Below are 8,485 nucleotides of genomic sequence, written 5' to 3'. Positions count from 1 at the left end.
CAAACCCGTGGAAAAGATGGCATTTTCAAAAGGCAGGACGATTGATCAGCCAGGACCTACCCCGTGCCTACGCTGTGCTGGGTACCATAGGGTATAGAGAGGCAAAACCTCATCCCAGTCCCGGAGACCTATTTGCTTTGTGCCCTGCACACGTTCTGGACCTTAGCAATGGCCAGGCTGCAGGAGCAAGAGCTGCAGAGAACGATGGGACGATGGGACGATCCTGGGCCTCCGTTTACATCCCTGCAGTGTTACTGGCCCCCTTTTACAGAAGTAAAATGGGGATGATAATGATAGTCTCCGCCTCAGAGGGTTGTGAAGATTGAGGTAATTGCACGGTAGGTAGGAGGGTGTCCTGCATACTGGCTTTGCCCATCTCACTTTCCCTGCCTCCAAAAAGTCTTCCCCACCTGGTCTCTGGACAGGAGCACTGAGCCTCCATCACCTTCCATTTAAGGACATGGGGCTCCGGACTTGGAGAGCATTGAGTTTTTGGAAAGCAATCACCAGTGAAAGGGCAGCGAACTAGGGATCTAGAGATCTGGGTTCTAGCCCTGGCTGTACCTTACTTTGTGGCTTTGAACAGGTCCTTTCCCCTTTCTTCGCCTGAGTTCTCTCATCTGTACAAAAGAAATTGGCTCCAGTGACTTAGCCTTTTCTCTCAATCTGATGGCCAATTTTTTTTTAAACGTTACAACGTCTGCAGGAGTGAATAATGACTTCCCTTTGTTTACTGATAGAGACAAGGAAGAGGCTTCCTAACCTGTCAGAAGCAAAGCAACATGCCAAGCTCCCCGTCTCCATCACTAGCTTCTGCCTTAGGTCCCAAAAGCCAGGACTTTGGGAGTAAAACCACCCTTTTGAAAGTCTGAGGCCACCGAGGTCCCAGAAGGAGCCACACTTACAGGCAGGACTATGTTTTGGGTCGGGCAATGAACGTTTATTAAACCATCATGATTTTTGCTTGTCATTTTATCATTTACAAAAAACATATTTGGTCGGGTGCGGTGGCTCACTCCTGTAATCCCAGCATTTTGGGAGGCCGAGGGGGGCAGATAACTTGAGGTCAGGAGTTCAAGACCAGCCTGGCCAACATGGTGAATCCCTGTCTCTACCAAAAATATAAAACATTAGCCGGGTGTGGTGTCGCTCGCCTGTAATCCCAGCTACTCAGGAGGTTGAGGCAGAAGAACCGATTGAGCCCAGGAGGCAGAGATTGCAGGGAGCCGAGATTGTCCCACTGCACTCCAGCCTGGGCAACAAAGCGAAACTCCGCCTCAAAAAAAAAAAAAAGAAAGAAAGAAAAAAAAGAAAAGAAAAAAACATCATATTCATCATTTCATTTGCTCAAAAAAGCAATAGCAATGTGGCCTCAACTTGTAAGTTAATTCTGGAAATCACAGTGGATTGAGCACTGCTCTTGATATAGTTTCTTTTTTTTTTTTTTTGAGGCAGAGTCTCACTCTGTCCCCCAGGCTGGAGTGCAGTGGCGTGATCTCAGCTCACTGCAAGCTCCGCCTCCCAGGTTCACGCCATTCTCCTGCCTCAGCCTCCCGAGTAGCTGGGACTACAGGCACCCGCCACCACGCCCGGCCGATGTTGTTAATGATAATGACAAAGACCTTCCTATATGCTTCACACTTCATCAAAAGTACTTTCTTTAATCCTTTAGGCAACTCTATGACTATTTCCAGTTTGATAATAATAATAATGACTAATATTTACTGAGGGATTTGCACACGCCAGACACTGTTCTATGTGCTTTCCATATCTTAACTCATTTCATTCTCACACAACCCAGTGATGTACAAACTGTACAAAATGTAATATTATTCCCATTTTATAGAAGGGAAGCTGAGGCACAGAGAGGTTAGGTGACTTGCCCAGGGTCACCAGCTGGTGAGCCTTGAACCCAGAGTCACCTTGCCTTGAGGCTTTCACAATCCCCACTTTTCCTTCCTCTGTGAAGTGCTGATAGACTTCCTGTACCTCCTCAGCCTCCTCCAGGCACCACTCCTGTACTGGGCATAGAGAGGGGATGTAAGCCAATTAGTTCAAAAGGGAAGTGTGCACATGCACACAGATGCTCTGGTGTCAGAGGAGAGACCAGCAGAGTCCGCTGCAGGAATTCACGAAAGGGTTCCCAAAAAGCGGGCAGCACACGAGCATGGTCCTTGGGTAGAAACGATTGGGAAGGGCCTTCCAGGCCAGGAGAACAGCATATGCAAAGGCATAGTTATGGAGAAGAACATGAGTCCTTTGGGAAACTCAGAGAAAAGTTCATTCACACATAGAGGGATGATATCAAGCCACTCCTCCTTGTTCCCAAAACTGTAGGCAGCCACTTCTAGTGAGAGAATCTTGGACAGCTGAGTCTCTTCACCCTTGCCCCCTGCCTTAGGGTTCTCTGTCTTTCTGTCTCTCTATCCCTCTCTCTATCTCACTGTCTCACTTTCTCTTGGCTCTTATTTGTCTAAGTTTATCCCAAGCACAAGACATCTTGGCACCACATTAAAATCCCTGGGCAAGAAAATAAATTATGATATGGGTAACACAAACGTCATTGGGGAAGTTCTGGGCACATCGTGTAACTTCCTGAAGGGCCAACTGCCCTCCAGGCTGGCCTGGCCCCAGCTCCCAGGCCTCTGCCAGCTGCTGTGATCTGAGCCAGTGGGTTGAGGGGGTTGAGGTTGGCACACCCTGTCTGCTGGCACACAGAAACGAGGGTGATGACGGACAGCCTGGCAGAGCCTTGCCTGGAGGATGGAGGGAGGGCATGCTGGGCTGGGCAGTGTCTGAGGGAAGCAGGTGGCAGTTGCTGTGGCCCTGTCAGGAAGGAAGCAGGGAATGAGAAAAGAAGGAAGAGAAAACGAGGGGAGAAAGGAAGAGGAAGAGGGAGGGAAAGAATGACAAGAAAAAAGCGAAGATGGAGCAAAAGTCGACCTGGGTTTGAATCCCAGCCCTGCCACCTGTGGCCACGTGAACCCTGGGCGGGTCACTTAAATTCTCTGAGTTTTGGTTTCCTCATCTGTAAAATGAGATAATTATAGTACTCACCTCTTAAGTTGGAGGGTTAAATAGCTTAATATTTGGAAAGTGTTAGAACAGCTCCTGGCACAGGGGAAGGACTATGTAAATGTTTGTTAAATAAAGAAAAAGGAAGAGCGGTGTGATTGAGATGCCTTGGCTATTGTGTTGCGCTGAGTCAGACAATAGCATGAGGGTGTGAGGATCCAATCTGGTGTCATAGAAATAGCTTTGAGAGTCATGGCCTTGCCAGATGGGATGTCTACAAAAAGAACTCAGAATAGAATCACATAGCAACTAGATTCATTAAATCCAATAGTGGGTGGGGGAACAGCCTCAGCAAACCTGAAAAGCAGGAAACATGGAACTGACTTGGGAGATGTGAGCTGCAAAGTCAACCAGTTTGCAGGTAGTGGGCTGGCATTCTCTTTGACAAAGCAGGACCACTCCCAGCCCGTCGGGGCCTGTGGCAAATGGGAAAGAGGCACCACTCCCTTCTCTCCAACGGACACAACCTTGTGCTGGCACTCAAGCCCTGCATTTGGCAAGTGGGGCACAGACTGGATTTCAGCATCCACTTACCCCCACCCCCACCCCACTCCCAACTGTGCTGCACACAACCTGCACGGTGGCCCTAAGTGCAGGGAGGAGGAGAATCAAGAGCACAGCGTGGTCCTCAGGTCGTGAGAAAAAGTCACGCTGGTTGTCTGCAGCTTCAGATCTCATTCCCTGACCTACATCTTCAGAGATACGCACCTTCAGCCAGTTGAGAAGTTAACCTCAATTTTAACCCAGATTTGAAACAATCCGTGTGTATATGGTATTTTAAGTATTTGAGGGATTTAAGAGAGTTTGGCATGTTAGAGCATCTAACACATTCGTCTCGTGACTCCAATTTAAAATCTGTAACTCAACAAATGACTTAGGCTTGTGATTTTAAGTTCATTCAACAAACTATGTATTAAGCACCTACCTACATGAGTGCTTCAGATAAACAAAACAGACATTGATCCTTGCCCTCAGGGAGATGACATTCTCATGGAGAGACACAGATCCTAAACAATTAATATACTAAATAAGTGTATTATATAGCACATTAGAAAATGGTAAGTACTATGGAAAAAAAACAGAGTAAAGAGAACAAGGAGTGCCAGGTTGCAGAACTTATAGCATGGTCAGGGTAGGCCTCATTGAGAACGCAACATTTGAGCAAAGACTTGAAGAAAGTGAGCCATGTGGATGCCTTGGGGAAGAGCATTCCAGGCAGAGGGAACAGCCACTGCAAAGTCCTCATGTGGAAGTGTGCAGGGCAGGTTGCAGAAAAAGTAAAGAGGCCAACACCCATGTCCATAGCAATATTATTCACAATAGCCAAACGATAGAGACACCTCAAATGTCCATCAACATGTCAACATAGAATAATCAAAAGAGTCAGCATGTAGTCTTTTTGTTGTTGTTTTTTGTTTGTTTGTTTGTTTTTAGAGACAGGGTCTCACTCTGTCACTCAGGCTGGAGTGCAGTGGTGCAATCATCCCACCTTAGCCTCCTGAGTAGCTGGGACTACAGATATGCACCCCCACACCTAGCTAATGAAGAAAAAAATTTAGAGGTGGGGTCTTGCTATGTCACTAGCTCAGAATGTAGTTTAAAGAGAGTTTATTCAAATGCAAAAGTTGAGGACTGCACCCTGGGACTGTACACTTCCAAGTTGTTTTGGCAAGTGCTCTGGAGAACAAACAAGAGGCCCAAGTTTTTAACGAGAAAAAGGATGAGGCTGGGCACAGTGGCTCATGCCTGTAATCCCAACTACTTGGGAGGCTGAGGCAGAAGGATTGCTTGAGGCCAGGAATTTGAGACCAGCCTTGGCAACATAGTGAAACCCCATTTCTAAAGAAAAAAAAAAATCGAGTTAAAAAATTAGCTGCGGCTGGGCTTGGTGGCTCACAGCTATAATCCCAGGACTTTGGGAGGCTGAGATGGGTGGATCACCTGAGGTCAGGAGTTTGAGACCAGCCTGGCCAACATGGCAAAACCCCATCTCTACCAAGATACAAAAATTAGCCAGGCGTGGTGGCTCATGCCTGTAATCTCAGCTACTGGGGAGGCTGAGGCAGGAGACTCATTTGAACCTGGGAGGCAGAGGCTGCAGTGAGTCGAGATCACACCACTGCACTCCAGCCTGGGCAACACAGCCGAGACTCTGTCTCAAAAGAAAAAAAAAATAAAGAAAATTAGCCAGGCATGGAGGTGTGCACCTGTAGTCCCAGCTACTTTGGAGGCTGAGGCAGGAGGATCACTTGAGCCCAGGTGTTTATTATTATTATTATTATTATTATTTTTTGAGACGGAGTTTTCGCTCTTGTTGCCCAGGCTGGAATGCAATGGCATGATCTCGGCTCACTGCAACCTCTGCCTCCCGGGTTCAAGCAATTCTCCTGCCTCAGCCTCCCAAGTAGCTGGGATTACATGCATGTGCGACGACATCCAGCTAATTTTTTGTATTTTTAGTAGAGACAGGTTTTCACCACGTTGGTCAGGTTGGTCTTGAACTCCCGACCTCAGGTGATCCTCCCATCTCAGCCTCCCAAACTGTTGGGATTACAGGTGTGAGCCACTGCGCCCGGCCAAGCCCAGGTGTTTGAGGTTACAATGAGCTATGATCATGCTACCACAGTCCAGCCTGGGCAACAGACTGAGACCCTGTCTCAAAAAAGAGAGAGAGAAAAAAAGGACAAATCCGGAGAGCTTACAATTACAGAAGTTGTTCATCAGGAATTCTCATTGGTTTACAGAAATAACATTGGCTAATGATTGGCTATATATTGTTGAACTATAGGGTGTATGGCATTTGATGGCTACTTGGTGTCAGAGCTGGCACAGCAAGTGGGTTCAAGAGGTAATTATTTAGCTCAAGGAGGAGTGAGATGCAACTGCTGTTACATTTTATTTTTAAATTTTTATTTATTTATTTGAGACAGGGTCTCACTCTGTTGCCCAGGCTGGAGTGCAGTGGCATGATCATGGTTCACTGAAGCCTCAACATCCTGGGCTCAGGTGATCTTCCCACCTCAGCCTTCCGAGTAGCTGGGACTACAGGCGCCTACTACCATGCCTGGTTAATTTTTCCATTTTTTGTAGAGATGGGGTTTCACCATATTGCCCTGTTGGTCTCGAACTCCTGAGCTCAAGCAATCCGCCCACCTCAGCCTCCCAAAGTGCTAGGATTACAGGCGTGAGCCACCGAACCCAGTCTGCTGTTACATTTAATTTAATTTAATTTAATTTTTTTTTTTTTGAGACAGAATCTCACTCTGTTGCCTAGGCTGGAGTGCAGTGGCACAATCTCAGCTCACTGCAACCTCCATCTCCCAGGTTCAAGTGATTCTCATGCCTCAGCCTCCCGAGTAGCTGGGATCACAGGCATGCATCACCATGCCTGGCTAATTTTTGTATTTTTAGTAGAGATGGGGTTTCACCATACTGGCCAGGCTGGTCTTGAGCTCCTGACCTCAAGTGATCCGCCCTCCTCGGCCTCCCAAAGTGCTGGGATTACAAGCGTGTGCTACCGTGCCCGGCCTGCTGTTACAGTTTAAATGCCTTTCTGGGCCTGGTAATTTAAAGGGGTTAGCATTTCTCAGAGAAGGTTTTCTTTCTCAAACAGATAGATGAATGAATAAACAAAACATGGTCTATGCTTACAATAAAATATTATTCAACCATAAAAAGGAAATGAATTTTGATATCTGATACAACATGGATGGATCTTTTTCATTACATTTAGTGAAATAAGTCAGACACAGGAGGACAAATACTATATGAGTCCACTTATGGTGAGATATCCAGAATCGTCAAATTCATAGAGACAGACAATAAAATAAAGGCTCCCGGGGTGAGGGGAGGGAGAGTTATTGTTTAAAGGGTACGGAGTTTTTATAAGGGATGATGAACAAGTTTTAAGTATAGATAGTGGAGCTGGTTACACAACATTGTGACTGTATTTAATGCCACTGAATTGTGCACTTACAGATGATTAAAATGATACATACTGTATTGTGTATGTTTTACCACAATAAGCAAAGTAATTGCTGGGTGAGATGTCAGAGCCCTGGTAATGGAAAGTGATTGGCTCGCAGGTAGTTAAGAGTTTGCCCACAACAGTATAGGATTGAAAGGGAAAGTTTTATGAGATAGAAAGAACCCTGCATCAGAGTGCGGCCGGTGCCTCAGCAAGAGAGGACTGTGTGAACCACAGTGGATTTTCCTTAGGGGCATTTATGGACCTTAAAGCGGGAGCTTAAGGGTAATTTGGACCATGTTGGCCACATCGGTCATAATAAATGGAGGCCGAGGCAGGAGAATCACTTGAACCCGGGAGACAGAGTTTGCAGTGAGCCGAGATCGCGCCATTGCACTCCAGGCATGGGCAACAAGAGCAAAACTCCATCTCAAAAAAAAAAAAAAAAAAAAAAAAAGGTTACACTTGTAGACATATTGGTGCTTTGATGTCAGCAAGGATTGCACAATGAGTTTTGACATGCATGCATTCAGAGATGTATAGAAATTCTGGTTTCTTATACATTTTGGGGAAGGAAGCCTGGTACTAGATGCCGGCTTTAGATCATAGGGAAGTTGAATTACTTCTGAATTCCTCAGATGAGGAGTGTCGCCTCTAGATGGTCTGCTTTGTGGCCACCAGGTAATCTTTGCTCTCCTCAGTGATGAGGCCAGTGTGGCTGCAGCAAAGAAAGTGAGGGAGAGAGTTATGGGAAATCAGGTCTGAGAGCTCAAGGGTGAGGGGAGGTCACAGCCATCGAAGGGACTTTGGCCTTAACTGTGAGTGAGGTGGGAGCTGGGGGAAGTACTGAGTAGGGGAGGGACAGGATGTGACCTCTGACTGCTGGATTGGGAAGAGGCACGGAGATCAGAAATGCCAAGTGTGCATGGCACATAGTAAACCCTTCAGAAATTCAGGTGACAGGATGCATGTTGAGTCCCTGGAAGGAAACACCAACTGTAACAGCGGGCACCTCTGGGGAGGGAAACTGGAATGGTGGGGAGACTGACTTTCCACAACGTAGGCTTTTTGCCTATGATTTAAATTGCTTTTTTTCCTCCATATGTATTTTTCTCAAAAATATCTAAGTCAAAAAAATCAAGGAAAAGGAAAATAGGAGAAGACTGAAAAATCAGCAGAAAGCAAAACTGGGGATGGGGTCCCCAAGCCACCCCTTTCTCCAAAGTTGTTTCCCCTTCGTGCCCCTGTTTGCTCTTCTGCGATAAGAGAGGCACTTGACAGGCTCAAAAGCCTCATGCCCAGGGCAGTCGTTTGCCCCAACTCATAGCCTCAAATGAACCCCCACCTTGCTCAGAGTTGGGGGTGGGCCCCCTCTAGTTCTAGCTTGTGGGCTGTCTAGCAGATCAGTGAGGGTTGTAAGGAGCCTTGCCAGCCACCAGGGGG

This window comes from Nomascus leucogenys, chromosome 21 (genome assembly GCF_006542625.1).
Source record: "Nomascus leucogenys isolate Asia chromosome 21, Asia_NLE_v1, whole genome shotgun sequence".
NCBI lineage: Eukaryota > Metazoa > Chordata > Mammalia > Primates > Hylobatidae > Nomascus > Nomascus leucogenys.
Note: the sequence above shows the minus strand (reverse complement) of the source record.